Below are 17,231 nucleotides of genomic sequence, written 5' to 3' on the forward strand. Positions count from 1 at the left end.
AACACTACTGGAACTTTATTTCACATGCCTGTAATCTGCTTGCATCTCCTTTGTGCATTATTGTTATAAACGGGGCTCTTAACACTTCGCAGAAATGTTTCTGCCTGTCTCTCACGTTCACTAATCTCTTTCTTACTGCATCTTTTTCCTCTGTCACAGTTCCTCAATGCTTGAGATTTTCCACCTTCTTCAATTGTTCACCTCCAATCCCTATTCCGCTAGTCGTACTGTCTTTCTTTCTAGTTGCAACCAGAGCATCACATATGTTTGCATTAAATTTCATTCCATACTGTCTCATAGCTTCTTCCCAAGCATTCAGCTATTTGTGAATCTCCTCCTCCCTGTTTCCCCAGATTATGAAGTCATCCGCGAACACCATGGCTTTCATCTTGTCTTCTCCGGATTTTTCTGCCACATTAGTCATTATATCATCCAAGAGCACAATTCAGAGTAGAGGTGACCATGTGCTGCTCTGTTTCACAACACTTGTTTCTGGAACTAATCGGTCCTTCCATTTCCTACTTACGCACAACTCAGACGTCCACAGTACATCTCCTCCACTCTGCGTGTTCTCTCTTTTTCCGCTCCCTTCTTTTCTAGTATTTCCCAGGCCTTTCTTCTACAGACTGAAGAAAACTTCACAGTCCACCACCATATGCAGTGTGAAGTGACTTGCAACTTTGATGAATAATGCGTTGTAAAAATTCAAGGCATAATATCGGATGATGGCAGCATAGCTCTGTCGAATCTGGTCATCCAATGAAATGCTTGTTTAACGATATTGGCTTGTGAAGGTTTCTTCAGTTACCATGCATTGCAGATCGCTCCCAGGCTGACCATGTCAGGGATATATACTGAAACTTATCTTCCTTCTTCAAAAAGAAACATCTGAAGTATTATGTGTGCAGATCTTCGTAGGTAACATACAACTATGTTTTAATTATGGACAAGCAGGAAGTCCTTCGTCTGTCTTGGGGCTCGCTCTCTACTTTAAGAGACAGAAATAAATGTTGTGCAAGTTTTGTTTTAGGACTCCACCTCCACCACCTCACCTTGTCCCCTCTCCTCCTCCTCTATGTCATCATCATTATCATCGTCATCAGCAGCAGCAGCAGCAGCAACAGCATCAACCACTTGACATCAGCTGCTTGATTTCATTTCATTTTCATTCAATCAAAATGTGCTAACGATCAAAGGCGTAGTGCCTCTGTATAGGAAGTAGCATGCAAGTACTTCTCCAGCATATGTAGTTCCCATCAATTTTGGCATGATAGCAGTCATTGAACGAATTCAGAAACATGCTGTTAAGATCGAAACAGCTTGGGATAGCCCATACGAAACTGTGGCAGTGATGCTCAGGGAACTTACGTGGATGTCTTTGGAAGAAAGGAGACGCTGTTTACACAAAAAGTCGTTGGCTAAATTTTTGGGGAACTGATTCTCACGGAAGACGTGCAACTACTCTGCAACAGCAAATGCATATCTCGCGTTGGGCTCATGATAATAAGAGAGAGGCGTATAAAAAGTCGGTGTAGGGTCTATACACGATAGGATGGAACAGAAAATCGCTAATATTATGTCCCCATGTCCCTCGATGCGCACTGTACACTTGCTTGTGGACTACATGTTTACGCGTGCGTGAAAATGAAGATGATTTTAGTATGTTGTCGAAATAACTGTCCGATCGATTCTTATTTTATTTTTTTGAGCGATCAGTAACAGATGCATCAGTATGGTGTATTTGAAAGTTGATTGTTGCATTCTCGTATTAACTGTTGTATTCTTGCATTAATTCGTGAACTTGTCCTTGCTGATACTTAGCAAAGATGTTTTGGAATTAGTATCAATAGATCTTTGAGGTGTCTCTCTGAGATGTTTCCCGAGTGACTTCCCACCAGTGCTGAGGAACCACGTGTGACGAATAGTTTTGAAATTGATACATGTTTTTTGGGCGCTTGGAATTACTAGTCGGTCGATGTATGTCAGATGCAGTGTGGGCGGGTCTTCAGTATTAGTAGGTCTGCACTACTCATGAGAAAATTCCACTTATTGCGATTATTCTAAGTGGTTGCACTTATGCGATATTTTCTATTAAATATTCGTGTAGCGTTCGCATTCTACGGCTCAATCTTCCACTAATTTCGTGCTCTAAGCTAGCTATGAATTGAGAGAGTGAACTTGTACCCATCCGCATGGTCTTGCAAACGTTCCGTGTGTTTGTGGAATCAGTAGGCTCGTGTCTGGTTGCAGAATCTTATGCCCGTCATTTAATGCGTAACATTATGCGGTCAGTTAGTCACTCTCCCCTTAGATTCAGTTTATTCTAAGGTGTACTTGAAATAGTGAACAAAATTGAGTTATGTGAGTGCTAATATATCCGATTTGCTTTGCACGTGTCTTCTACTTAGCTGATTCGTTTGCTGAATGTTTAAATCGCCATTTCGTAATCACTTGTTACAAGACGCAACCTTTGCGCCTATGATAAATTTCACTTAGCATTTGATATCGCAGATAGTTTCCCCCATTTGTAACAATGTGTAACCCTTTCTGATGCGTGCTAATTTCAGCTAAGGTAGGTCTCACCCTCTTCCGTCTCTCATTATCATACAACAACATATTGTTTCATTCCTGTGTAATGTCTACTGCGTCCTAGTGAAGAAAGTTTACCTTCAAGCTGTGACGATGAGCCATGTACACATATGTATATTATTGGTGATTGTATTAGCGTTTCTGCGATATAATGTTTCGAAAAACATGAAAGGAGCCCTCTGACATCGAGTGCGATTCCATCAGTATGACACTGTGGAAATGTTCTGAGTGTAAGCGATGTGATTTGAAGCAGTATGACGTCGTCTCTCCTCCTCTTGAGTGCCGAAATTTGTTGATAAACTTTTCTTTCGTAAGCAGATTCCAGCCAGCTAGTGGTCTTCAGCCCAAAGACTAATTTGAGGAAACTCTCTTGTGCAAGTCTCTTCGTCTCCGCATAACTACTGCCACGTACATTCACTTGAACCTGCTTACGTAATCGAGCCATACTGTTTTTATACTCCACCGTTGCATTCATTACAGAACTGTCTGGTTCTTGATGACTTACGACGTGTCATGACAACCGCTCCCTTCTTTTAGCCAGGTTGTACCATAATATTCTTCTCCCCAACTCGAAGCTGTACGTCCCCATTAGCTACACATATCTAATCTTCAGCATTTTTCTTTAGGACCACATTTAGAAAGCTTTTATACTGTTCTTGTTTACACTGTTCATCATCCACGTCTAGTTTCTGAACAAGTGTACACTCCAGTCGAATATTTTCAGGAAATACTTCCTAAAATTTAAAATATATAGACATAAAATGAACAACAGTAAACTTGTTGTTTCATTTAATGTCAATAATAGTCACGGTAAAGCCTAACCTACGATGTTCGCATTCAAAACATTTAGACATAATACGGTGCTATTGTTCAGAGACATGGTGCACACCGAAGCCGGCAACACATATCGATGCCGCAGATGTTAGCGAGGTGTCATTGCAATTCGCAATGACATGTGTGAGGCGCTCCTGAAGGAATAACCTCCTCTCCTCAGCAGCACCTTCGCACCGGAAGTCAATACAGAGCCGCCGGCCGCTGTGGCCGAGCGGTTCTAGGCGCTTCAGTCCGGAACCGCGGTGCTGCTACGGTCGCATGTTCGAATTCTGCCTCGGGCATGGATGTGTATGATTTCCTTAGGTTAGTTAGGTTTAAGTAGTTCTAAGTCCAGGGGACTGATGGCCACAGATCTTAAGTCCCATAGCGCTCAGAGCCATTTGAACCATTTGAATACAGAGCCAAGCATGGAAGCGCTCTGCCCTAGTTTGGGACCACAGCTGAAGTATACATCATCATCGAATAGGATTAACAAGTGATTCAGAGTTTCAGCTGGACTTGTACTTTCGTAAATTTGGAACACTGTACTTTAAGACAACAGTTTGTTAATAATTGCTCAAGTGATGCTTTAATAACCACTGGCAGTTGTAAATTATCAAGGGCTTCCGTGGCAAAGAAATAAATCGAGCTAAGTAAATCTTTTTATGATTTGTATAATAAAGTGGACCAATTTTTTATGTTTTCTAGTTTCTACGTGCCAACTCATTAGGTAATCTAAGAACCCACAGTTACGGCCAGACGACTGTAGTTTCGTCTGGTCATAATTAGGCTATCGTTAGTTATATTGCTGTCTAAATAGATAAAATTCTCTACTATGTTTGGTGTCTCATTTCCTAATCTAGTTGCGTCATCATCATCTGCAGCAGCCGGCCGCGGTGGTCTCGCGGTTCTAGGCGCGCAGTCCGGAACCGCGCGACTGCTACGGTCGCAGGTTCGAATCCTGCCTCGGGCATGGATGTGTGTGATGTCCTTAGGTTAGTTAGGTTTAAGTAGTTCTAAGTTCTAGGGGACTCATGACCACAGCTGTTAAGTCCCATAGTGCTCAGAGCCATCATCTGCAGCAATTCGACCACGTTCCATTACCCTTTACTTTTGTTAATATTTATCCTATAAACTCTTGTCAAAACAATATCCATTCCATTCAAAATGGCTCTGAGCACTATGGGACTTGCCTTCTGAGGTCATCAGTCCCCTAGAACTTAGAACTACTTAAACCTAACTAACCTAAGGACATCACACACATCCATGCCCGAGGCAGGATTCGAACCTGCGACCGTTACGGACGCGCAGTGCCAGACTGAAGCGCCTAGAACCGCTCGGCCACTCCGGCCGGCCCATTCCATTCAACTGATCGTTCAAGTTCCTAGCCGCCTCTGACAGAATTACAACGCTACTCAGTTTTTTTTAATTTTTGTTCCCGAACTTTAATTCAATTCTACATATCTCCTGGTTTCCTTTTCTGTTCGGGGTAGCCGCGCGGTCTAAGGCGCCTTGCTACGGTTCGCGCGGCTCCCCCCGTCGGAGGTTCGAGTCCTCCCTCGTCCCTTAGGAACACACACACAAGTGTGTAAGCCTAGGGACCGATGACCTGAGCAGTTTGGTCCCATAGGAACTTACCACAAATTTCCAAATTTCCTTTTCTATTTGCTCACTGTGCAGAATGAATAACACCCGGTATCAGTAGCTACTTTTGCATGTAGCCTTGTCAAATACACTTTCCATGAGACTTACCGCTTTCTGCTTTCCCACGACGAGGGTAAACAATCCGCTTACACTGTGAAGAATTTCACGGCCCAAAATTGTTTAGAACAGGCACTGATTTGTTGCTGATATGAAGGAGTAACTGACTGAAAAGCACTTTACAAGGCGGCACTACACTGCAAAAACGGCAGCACTGTTGCTCGTCGCACGTATCGGTGAAAACGTCACAAAACACGAGCGAACGCGGCGGAAGGAGTCGGGACACTGCATTGCCGAGACGTGAGTCGCGCCAGCCGCGACTGATTCACCCGCCAGACAGCAGTAGCTGTCCGCATCCATCGGCCTCTGCGTAGTCTAAGCGAGCGCTGTCGCGACTCAGCAAAAAGTTCTCGCGCTGTGCGTAGCGGCTGAGGGGCCACCAGGGTTTACACACACTGCCTCTGTGAGGATACGCCGGCATCACATTGACAACCGAACGCCTTCCAGAGCGCATGCAGTGCACACAGCCGGTATGCAGAAAACCTGAATAATGTTACTCGGGCACTGAGAATACGTTAACAACACTCTTTGAAATAATCAAGAAATTAAACTAGATATCACACCCTATGAAAAATAAGCTGTCAGTTATCTCTGCTACAACGTAGGACAGTATAAACACCCTAAAGTAAGGCCCCAGAGGAATTACATTTTAGTCACACAAAAATGGTTCAAATGCCTCTGAGCACTATGGGACTTAACATCTGTGGTCATCAGTCCCCTAGAACTTAGAACTACTTAAACCTAACTAACCTAAGGACAACACACACATCCATGCCCGAGGCAGGATTCGGACCTGCGACCGTAGCAGTCGCACGGCTTAGTCACACACCAACTGACTACGTGATATTACCTGTATAGTTCGCCGGCCGGCGTGGCCGAGCGGTTCTAGGCGCTACAGTCTGGAACCGCGCGACCGCTAAAGTCGCAGGTTCGAATCCTGCCTCGGGTATGGATATGGGTGATGTCCTTAGGTTAGTTAGGTTTAAGTAGTTCTAAGTTCTAGGGGACTGATTATCTCAGAAGATAAGTCCCATAGTGATCAGAGCCATTTTTTTTAACCTGTATAGTTATTTATCCCTAAATTACTGAGATGTGAAATGGAATCAAATCCATCTGTTGTGTAAAACCAAACTTTTTTTATTCACTTACATCCGTTGTTTTTGATCATTTTTAAAACTCACATTGCACCACCATTCCTAGGTTTGTAGCCTAGGTAATTATATCATACACTCCTGGAAATGGAAAAAAGAACACATTGACACCGGTGTGTCAGACCCACCATACTTGCTCCGGACACTGCGAGAGGGCTGTACAAGCAATGATCACACGCACGGAACAGCGGACACACCAGAAACCGCGGTGTTGGCCGTCGAATGGCGCTAGCTGCGCAGCATTTGTGCACCGCCGCCGTCAGTGTCAGCCAGTTTGCCGTGGCATACGGAGATCCATCGCAGTCTTTAACACTGGTAGCATGCCGCGACAGCGTGGACGTGAACCGTATGTGCAGTTGACGGACTTTGAGCGAGGGCGTATAGTGGGCATGCGGGAGGCCGGGTGGACGTACCGCCGAATTGCTCAACACGTGGGGCGTGAGGTCTCCACAGTACATCGATGTTGTCGCCAGTGGTCGGCGGAAGGTGCACGTGCCCGTCGACCTGGGACCGGACCGCAGCGACGCACGGATGCACGCCAAGACCGTAGGATCCTACGCAGTGCCGTAGGGGACCGCACCGCCACTTCCTAGCAAATTAGGGACACTGTTGCTCCTGGGGTATCGGCGAGGACTATTCGCAACCGTCTCCATGAAGCTGGGCTACGGTCCCGCACACCGTTAGGCCGTCTTCCGCTCACGCCCCAACATCGTGAAGCCCGCCTCCAGTGGTGTCGCGACAGGCGTGAATGGAGGGACGAATGGAGACGTGTCGTCTTCAGCGATGAGAGTCGCTTCTGCGTTGGTGCCAGTGATGGTCGTATGCGTGTTTGGCGCCGTGCAGGTGAGCGCCACAATCAGGACTGCATACGACCGAGGCACAAAGGGCCAACACCCGGCATCATGGTGTGGGGAGCGATCTCCTACACTGGCCGTACACCACTGGTGATCGTCGAGGGGACACTGAATGGTGCACGGTACATCCAAACCGTCATCGAACCCATCGTTCTACCATTCCTAGACCGGCAAGGGAACTTGCTGTTCCAACAGGACAATGCACGTCCGCATGTATCCCGTGCCACCCAACGTGCTCTAGAAGGTGTAAGTCAACTACCCTGGCCAGCAAGATCTCCGGATCTGTCCCCCATTGAGCATGTTTGGGACTGGATGAAGCGTCGTCTCACGCGGTCTGCACGTCCAGCACGAACACTGGTCCAACTGAGGCGCCAGGTGGAAATGGCATGGCAAGCCGTTCCACAGGACTACATCCAGCATCTCTACGATCGTCTCCATGGGAGAATAGCAGCCTGCATTGCTGCGAAAGGTGGATATACACTGTACTAGTGCCGACATTGTGCATGCTCTGTTGCCTGTGTCTATGTGCCTGTGGTTCTGTCAGTGTGATCATGTGATGTATCTGACCCCAGGAATGTGTCAATAAAGTTTCCCCTTCCTGGGACAATGAATTCACGGTGTTCTAATTTCAATTTCCAGGAGTGTATATGAAATACGTTAGACTGAAATTTCTCCATGCATTCCAGAGCAATGCTCCCCTACATCTACCCCAATCCCGTGGCAGTATTGCGGTGCACTACTCCCACACTTTTTTTCTTTTTGCGCATAGTGAGTCATATGTACCCAAATATATACTGGATGATTCAAAGAGGACTTTACAACTTTCGTTTAAAAATGGATCAAATGGCTCTGAGCACTATGGGACTTAACATCTGTGGTCATCAGTCCCCTAGAACTTAGAACTACTTAAACCTAACTAACCCAAGGACATCACACACATCCATGCCCGAGGCAGGATCGAACCTGCGACCGAAGTGGTCACGCGGTTCCAGACTGAAGCACCTAGAACCGCACGGCCACACCGGCCGGCTACAACTTTGGAACGATATGGCAATTTATTGAGATAATTTACAGAATCGTTAGGTTATCATTTTGTACCAAACAACCTCAGGTTTCACATAAAAGTGTGAAGTGTCATTTTGGTTCCATGGGACTACCATTTCTGATGCGGAAAACATCGCACGGTAATCAGTTTATTCCCACACTCGTTGTAGCAAATCGAGCGTAACATGTGCGGCGGCATTGTAGAATCGATTTTTCAGGTTGACTAAAATGTTTGGTAGCGGAGGAACATACACACGGTCATTAATGAAACAACAGCGGAAGAAATACAATAGGGTCAAGGCTGGGGGCGAGGTGGCCATGCGATTCGCCGTTCACGGCCAATCGACCGACCTGGGAAGCGATTACCGAGAAAACCTCGAACTTACATAAGGAAATGACGTGGCACCAAGAGTAAATTCTAGGCCTGCTTTGAGCTTCTTTAGCGTATTCGGTGAGAAATTTACGCCGAACATTTGTGCAGAACTCTTTTCATGAAATTAAAACACACATCGAGCACGCTCCGCACCAGTGAAAGTAGCCGTTTTAACTGTGCACTACTTTGGCGCTCCTGGTGGCGGAATGGGGTACTGATGCACTACGTGAATCAAAGTTCGTGTTATTTGCTACAAAATGACACATCTACTGAATCTGAAGTTATCTCAGAGAATTTATATATTGTTCCTAAGTTGTAAGATACTTTTTGACTCGCCCTGTATCTATGATGACGCCATACAATATATATTTAGAACGAGTATATTACATTCTTTTTTCTGTGGCGCTAGAAACTGTCTCTGAGTATGACTTTAAAGATGTAACATGTTGGAATTTGCTCGAATAGTTCGAAAATACAAACGCCGTACAGCACCGTCGCGCCGACAGGAGAGGAGGTCCAGCAATCTTATACATCTACATACAAACTGCTTAAGCCATAGACGGCGCGTGGCGGATATACGTTGTACCTCTATTAGTCACTTCCCTTCCTGTTCTGCACGCAGACATGGCATGGGCATGGCGACTGACTATTTGCCTCTCACGTTTGTGGAGCTTACGCGAAATATTCGTGAGCAGCAGCAGCATCATTCTTCAGCCAGCTTCAAATGCCGGTTCTCTAACTTCTCTCAACAGTGTTTCTCGGAAAAAACGTCGCCTTCCATTCAGGAATTCCCATTTTAGTTCCCAAAGCATCTCTGTAATATTTCCGTGTTGTTCGAACCTATTGGTAAAGAATCTAACAGGTCGGCTCTGAATTGCTTCGGTGTCTTCTTTTAATCGGATCTGTTGCGGATCCAAAACACTCGAGCAATACTCCAGAATAAGTCGCACGAGTGTTCTGTATTCGGTCTCCTTTACAGATGAACCATACATTCCTAAAACTGTCCCAATAAACTGAAGTCGACCATTCGCCTTCCCCACTATAAATATTACACGTTCGTTCCATTTCATTTCATATCGCTTCGCAGCGTTACTCTGAGATATTTATTCGACGTGACTGTGCCAAGCAGCACTTTACTAATGTTGTATTCGAACATTACCACATTGTTTCCCCTCCTCATTTGCGTTAACTTACATTTTTCTACACTTAGAGCTAGCTGACATTCATTAGACCAACTAGAAATTTTCTGCAAGTTATCTTGCATCCTGCTACAGTCACCCTCCAGTATACAACAGCGTCTTCAGCAAACAACTGCAGACTGTTGCTCACGCTGTCCGTTAGATCATTTATGTGCGTAGAGAATAATAGCGGTCGCCGGCCGGAGTGGCCGAGCGGTTCTAGGAGCTACAGTCTGGAGCCGCGCGACCGCTACGGTCGCAGGTTCGAATCCTGCCTCGGGCATGGATTTGTGTGATGTCCTTAGGTTAGTTAGGTTTAAGTAGTTCTCAGTACTAGGGGACTGATGGCCACAGAAGTTAAGTCCCATAGCGCTCAGAGCTATTTTTGAATAATAGCGGTCCAATCACACATCCCTAGAACACGCTCTTGACGATACCCTTGTCTACTGGGAAAAAGTAAGAAAAAACGATTAGCTCACGAAAGAGAAAGGTCGCCTGTATTTTCGTCCTTCTACATCTACATCTACATCTACATGGATACTCTGCAAATCACATTTAAGTGCCTGGCAGAGGGTTCAACGAACCACCTACACAATTCCCTATTATTCCAATGTCGTACAGCGCGCGGAAAGAACGAACACCTATATCTATCCGTATGAGCTCTGATTTCCCTTATTTTATCGTGGTGATCGTTTCTCCCTATGTAGGTCGGTGTCAACAAAATATTTTCGCATTCGGAGGAGGAAGTTGGTGATTGGAATTTCGTGAGAACATTCCGTCGCAACGAGAAACGCCTTTCTTTTAATGATGTCCAGCCCAAATCCTGTATCATTTCTGTGACACTCTCTCCCATATTTCGCGATAATGCAAAAACCTGCTGCCCTTCTTTGAACTTTTTCGATGTACTCCGTCAGTCCTATCTGGTAAGGATCCCACACGTCGCAACAGTATTCTAAAAAGAGGACGGACAAGCGTAGTGTAGGCAGTCTCCTTAGTAGGTCGGTTACATTTTCTAAGTGTCCTGCCAATAAAGCGCAGTCTCTGGTTAGCCATCCGCACAACATTTTCTATGTATTCCTTCCAATTTAAGTTGTTCGTAGTTGTAATACCTAGGTATTTAGTTGAATTTACGGCCTTTGTATTTGACTGATTTATAGTGTAACCGAAGTTTAACGGATTCCTTTTAGCAATCATGAGGATGATCTCACACTTTTCGTTATTTAGGGTCAACTGACAACTTTCACACTAGTCAGATATCTTTTCTGAACCGTTTTGCAGTTTGTTTTGATCTTCTGATGACTTTATTAGTCAACAAACGACAGCGTCGTCTGCAAACAGCCTAAGACGACTGCTCAGACTGTCTCCCAAATCATTTATATAGATAAGGAACATCAAATGGCCTATAACACTACCTTGGGGAACGCTAGAAATCACTTCTGTTTTACTCGATGACTTTCCATCAATTACTACGAACTGTGACCTCTCTGACAGGAAGTCACCAGTCCAGTCACATAACTGATAGTTCCATAAGCTTTCATCGGTGAGGAAAATTGAATCAAGAAGTCCAAAAAGAAATACAAAATACCACTGAAGACACGGAAAGCCGTATGACATAGCCATGCGCTGGGAAAGGCCAGGTGAAATCCCACGTGACAGTCGTAATAAGAACCACATGAACCGCACCTGCGTCACGTATTTGGTTATACGCTCTAACGACGCACCACGACAGAATTATTCGAATGGGACGGAAATAGATGTGATTTACATGCACAGATAAACAAATGATTACAATTTCATAAAAGCTGCATGATTTATTCTAGAGAAAGAGCGTCAGAAATTGAGCAAATCAATAAAGCGTTGTCCTGTCTCTGGCCCTTATGCAAGCAGTTAGTCGTCTTGGCACTTTTTGACAGTGTTGTTGATGTCGTCCTAACAGATATAGTGCCAACTTCAGTGCAATTGGTGCGTTAGATTGTCAAAATCTCTAGCTGGTTAGGGACCCTTGCCCATAACGCTCCACCTTGCTGGCCAAGGTAGGGTTTGTCGAGCACGAAGGCAAGGAGTAGAAACTCTCGTCGCTGAAATGTAAGCCCAGGGTGGCTTGCATGAAGGATAGCAAAATGGGGCGTACGTATACATCACATCAATCGATTACCTACCCCATTTGAATAATTCCTTCACGGCGGATCGTTTTTATTTTGTTCATTTTTTTTTAATTTTTTGGAATAGTGTATTTGGTACATTATGGCAGACGTTTCTTGGGCCACTTCTCCTAACGACAGGAAAATGGTTTGCGGTGCTGTTATGTTGTTACTATTTGATCAAGTTCCACGCATGTTAAGTAGTTGGACTCTTCTTTAAAGGCTGTTTACAATGCCACAACAGAAAAAAATACAGTGTCATTAAAAATAAAATAAGATTGGTGTTCTAATTAGGCAGCTGAAACGTTTAAAATTACTTCCGTACATCAGAAACTTCGTCACATTGTCGCTACCAATAACTTAGCGAAACCGCATCTTTGTATGCCTACTAGTCCCAGATGTAATTGTGGTGACGTATCTCAGCTGCCTCCCCCAATATACAACGTGATTCTAATTAACGTTTAAGAACCCCCGAAGTGATGTAGCTTACTCTGAGATAAGTATATAACACAAATGGTGCCTCAGATGTCGGGAATATTCCAAAAGCTGATGAAAAATGTTGAACATACGTCTTCACCAGATGACGTACCTCCCCGCACGTGCAGCTGTTAGTCTTGTCGATCCTACCCACGCCGGTAGGAGGCAGTGGTACACATCTCTCACAAGGGGACCCTCCATACTGTAAATCAAGGATTATGAAGCGCTTCAAATATGTTGTACAGGCACTTACCCTGTGTACCTGGCTATCCGCTTTTTTAGCGACAGACCTTGGTTTTTGAGAAAATCGATTTTGAAGTTCATTGCGCGCTTTGTATTCCCATAACATTACTTATATTCCGAGCAAGTCAGCGTAGCGCAGTGGTAAAGGTTCACAGCTACCGCGCTGGCGGTACCGTGTTCGAATCCTGCTCCCGTATGTTTTTTTATGTATGCAAGAACCCTCCCGAAAATTTGGTCCTAACGTTCAAAAACGAGTACACATATTAACTGGGAAATACAGAAATGTAGTCATGTCCTGTACGAAATCCGGTAAGTTCACGAAATTGGTGTACGAAGAATTTTTGCGTTCTGTAATTCTTCCGTACGCCAGACAGAAATTTTTTGTACATTATCGATTCGTGGGGAGGGCGAACCGATTCAACTTTATACGATATTCACTGATGAAAGGAAAGCGAGCACCTGACCCTAAAAGTGGTCCCACCAAAGTGCGCTCCTTATTGTCAGCTCTGCGATGTTTATTTTTATCTACATGTGAAAATCTTCACGAAAATTATGCAGAATGCTCCCGACTTGATGAAAGACAATAGAGAGATCGCTTCTAGGGAAGATTCGGTAAAATTACATTCCCTAATCCTACATCAGTTAGCCGGCCGCGGTGGTCTAGCGGTTCTAGGCGCTCAGTCCGGAACCGCGCGACTGCTACGGTCGCAGGTTCGAATCCTGCCTCGGGCATGGATGTGTGTGATGTCCTTAGGTTAGTTAGGTTTAAGTAGTTCTAAGTTCTAGGGGACTGATGACCACAGATGTTAAGTCCCATAGTGCTCAGAGCCATTTGAACCATACATCAGTTCAGCGCACCTAATTTTGAAAGCTTGATTAGATAGATACGCATGGTTCGCATCTAAATTAGCGGATGAAAGAGAAATCTTTTTGAATGCAAAAAAATGGTGTTTCCCGGTATCACTCATGAAGGAACCGTGCACCTGCAAGACGGTTGCTTTCATAAAATGCACGTGGTACTGCGAAAATTTGTGCTTCGGTTGTTTCTATGATAAGTATCACCAACAATATTATTCTGGCACATCAGGCAATGTGGTTGATGAAAAATAAGATTTTGTAATATTGTATGACAGAAAAAATTAACAAATGACTATATCTTAATAATTTCGCACACCTTACACTGTTTGTTGATATTCTTTGAAATAAAATTGAAAAATTCGCTCGATTTTACAGGTATACAAAGCGCGCAATGAACTTCAAAATTGATTTTCTCAGAAACCAAGGCCCGTCGCTAAAACAACGGATAGCCAGGTACTCAGGGTAAGTGCCTCTACAAAATATTTGACGCTATTCAAAATTCGTGATTTACAGTATGGAGGGTCCCCTTGTCAGTTAGGGTATTCTTATTTATTTCTGGCATTATCCGATGTGACGCGGTAGTGCTCGCGGTAGTGGCAATACAAGACTACGATGAATCGGTTTACATTTACGAAAACAGAGCAGTCTAGCGCAGCAATGTGGAGCACTGCCTCCTGCCAATGAGGTTAGGATCGATGAACCCAACCACTGCATACGTGGCGTGTTACGTCACCAGGTGAAGTCACATGTTCAACGTAAGTCATCCACTTCTGGTGTATTTCCCCACATTTGCGGCCCCGTGTCTTAAATTACCCGTCACAGGTTCATCTAGGTCTCTTCGGGGTTTTTTAAACGTTACATGTAAAGTGGTTTTATACGATGTATGACAAACAGTCAAAGTTTTCTGCAGGAATTGAGCAACTGTTGTAGTCTAACACAGCCACAACGCAGCCATGCAGTAGTGCACGGGCATGGCGTTGCGTTTAATTTTCGAAGTAAGGGCTAAACGCTATTTCCACCTGTTGTTGCAGTCGTTCAAGGTACGACACCGGTAATGCTGAGCCGATCAGATGCCCTCCCGCCATTTTCCTGACGTAAGCAATGGAGGCGAGTCTTGTTGGCCACAGAATTGACGAGGAACACGAGAAGGAAAGTGTGTGACCGCGCATTGATGTTATGAGATCGAAACTCGCGGATGTTGCAGGCATGGCAGTAGAAAAGGCTGGGTGATGATCCGGACGTCCCCTGTATTCACGCGCACTTATGATTTTCTCATAAACATAAAACAAAGACTGCGAATGAGGCTCCTGACTCCCTCAACAGGTTTGATACATTTCAAGGCTGAAAATAAGCCTGATCCCACGTACTAGGTTTGAATTCGACGAGGGCTACGGTGATCTACACGTATACTCCGCAAACCACCTTCCAGCATGTGGCGGAGGGTTATCGCTACCACTGTCACCTTCCCCTTTACTGTTCCATTTCCGAATGTTTCGCCGGCAGAATGACTGCCCGTGTGCCTGCGCATGGGTTCGAATCTCTCTATTTTTTTTATCTCCATAGTCTTTGCGGGACATAAGTGGGAGGAAGCAATATATTTGTTGACTCTCGTAAGTTTAACGCTAAATGACGCCTTGGTGCTGCAAGCCTCTCTTGCAGCGTGTGCCACTGGAGGTGGCTAAGCATCCCCGTAACATTTCCGTGTTCGCTAAATAATGTACCTCATTTAATTACAATATATACCACTGACAGACAGGACGGAAACAAGTCGTAGGGAACTAATATTGATCGATAGAGTTAGCTATGGTAGTAGGTATAGTCTTCATCAATAGTACAAATACGAGGGTTGGAATTTTAATAGTGGCAACTATTTATTTACAGCTCGTACAAAATGGTTACGTGTTTAAAAGTTTTACTAACCTTCAAAGTAGTCACCAGCACTGTGTATAACCCGTCGCCAGCGATGTGGAATTCGTAGGATACTCTTAGCAGTGCCAGTTGTGTTGACAGTTGGAACGGGGCGGTCTATTGCCCGACGAATTTGTAGCAGTTCTGAAGTGAATGCCGTGAAGTGTTTCCTTCAGTTTAGAAATCGAGTTGAACTCATGAGGGCTTAAGTCAGGGGAGTGTAATAGGTGATATAGCACTTAGCAGCTCCGTCATTCAAACAAATCAGTAACAGCTTGCACTGTACGTGCTTGAGCATTGTCCTGCAAAATAATGATCAGGTCCTACAGAAAATGTCATCACTTCTGTCTCTAAGCTGGTCGTAGGTTGTATTCCAAAAATCAACAGCATAGAGACAGAAGTGATGACATTTTCTGTATGACCTGACCATCGTTTTTCAGGACAATGCTCGAGCACGTACAGTGCAAGCTGGTACTGATTTGTTTGACTTATGGCGCTGCTATGTACTGTAACACCTACTGCACTCCCCTGACTTAAACCCTCGTGAGTTCAACTCGATTTCTAAACTGAAGGAAGCACTTCACGGCATTCGCTTCAGAACTGCTACAAATTCGTCGTGCAATAGACCACCCCGCTCGAACTGTCAACTCAACTGGCACTGCTAAGAGTATCCTACGACTTCCACATCGCTGGCAGCGGGTTATACACAAAGCTGGTGACCACTTTGAAGGTCAGGAAAACTTTGAAACACGTATCTATTTTGTACGAGCTGTAAATAAATAGTTGCCACTATTAAAGTTCCAACCCTCGTAGTTATAGTCATGGGGAAGGTATCAGCTGTATTAGCCAGTCTACATAGGGTAAAAATTGGCTTTTGCAGTGTGAGGACGTGGTGAGAAGTAATGTCTCCGTTATTTTATGTGAAAACACTTGAAACTTTTTCATTCTCTACTTGGAGCACAGCGATCGGCGTATAATTCTAAAAATCAAATAAAAACAGTCTCGATCGCGTTTTCAGATTTTTTATTTCTTAACAACCTCTTTCGGCACTTTCCTCAGACAATCTTCACGCTTTTCCCCGCCACCAGCAGCCACAATGGCGGGGAAAATCCTGAAGATGGCCTGAGGAGCGGGCCGAAACCGGTTGCCAACAAATAAAACAATTTGAGAACACGATCAAGAGTATTTTTATTTGATTTTAAAAATATTTGCAGTCTTTTGCCGCTAGGGGGTTCCATGTAGCATGTAACATGGCGGCGTGTAACTTAATTACGTCGGTGCGTGAGAAAGTGTGCTTTCATCGAGTTTCGAATGTGCAGAGTTGGTCCACACACTGAGCACCTGTTGTGGGTTGGCAGGAGAGCCAACACCGTATTATTAGAGGAAGCCGAAAGGCATGCGTTTTAGCTCACGCAGGCTGGCGTGAGGTATTATTCAGTATCAACAGTAACTGGTAATGGCGCCTTGCTAGGTCGTAGCAAATGACGTAGCTGAAGGCTATGCTAACTATCGTCTCGGCAAATGAGAGCGTATTTTGTCAGTGAACCATCGCTAGCAAAGTCGGTTGTACATCTGGGGCGAGTGCTAGGAAGTCTCTCTAGACCTGCCGTGTGGCGGCGCTCGGTCTGCAATCACTGATAGTGGCGACACGCGGGTCCGACGTATACTAACGGACCGCGGCCGATTTAAAGGCTACCACCTAGCAAGTGTGGTGTCTGGCAGTGACACCACAGCTCCCCCCCCCCCCCCCCCCCCCCCTTTAGCACGACAATACCAGACCTCACACGACCGCTGCGACATCTGCAACAATTCGACGCTTTGGGGTTACTGTCATCGATTAT

At 44.9% G+C, this 17,231-nt stretch overlaps 1 protein-coding gene across 2 annotated transcripts in view; it reads right to left on the reverse strand.

Annotated features, from left to right (window-relative positions):
* Nucleotides 1-17,231, reverse strand: part of LOC126188066 (uncharacterized) — a 411,581-nt gene that overhangs the window by 282,286 nt on the left and 112,064 nt on the right. The window contains exon 1 of one of the 2 annotated variants that reach the window (XM_049929510.1): nucleotides 5,155-5,404. The exons of the other annotated variant lie outside the window; for it this stretch is intronic. The gene's annotated coding sequence lies outside the window, so the exon portion shown is untranslated. Of the gene's footprint in view, nucleotides 1-5,154; nucleotides 5,405-17,231 lie in introns of those variants that run through there. 2 annotated transcript variants of the gene reach the window in all.

Source organism: Schistocerca cancellata, chromosome 5 (genome assembly GCF_023864275.1).
Source record: "Schistocerca cancellata isolate TAMUIC-IGC-003103 chromosome 5, iqSchCanc2.1, whole genome shotgun sequence".
Lineage (NCBI taxonomy): Eukaryota > Metazoa > Arthropoda > Insecta > Orthoptera > Acrididae > Schistocerca > Schistocerca cancellata.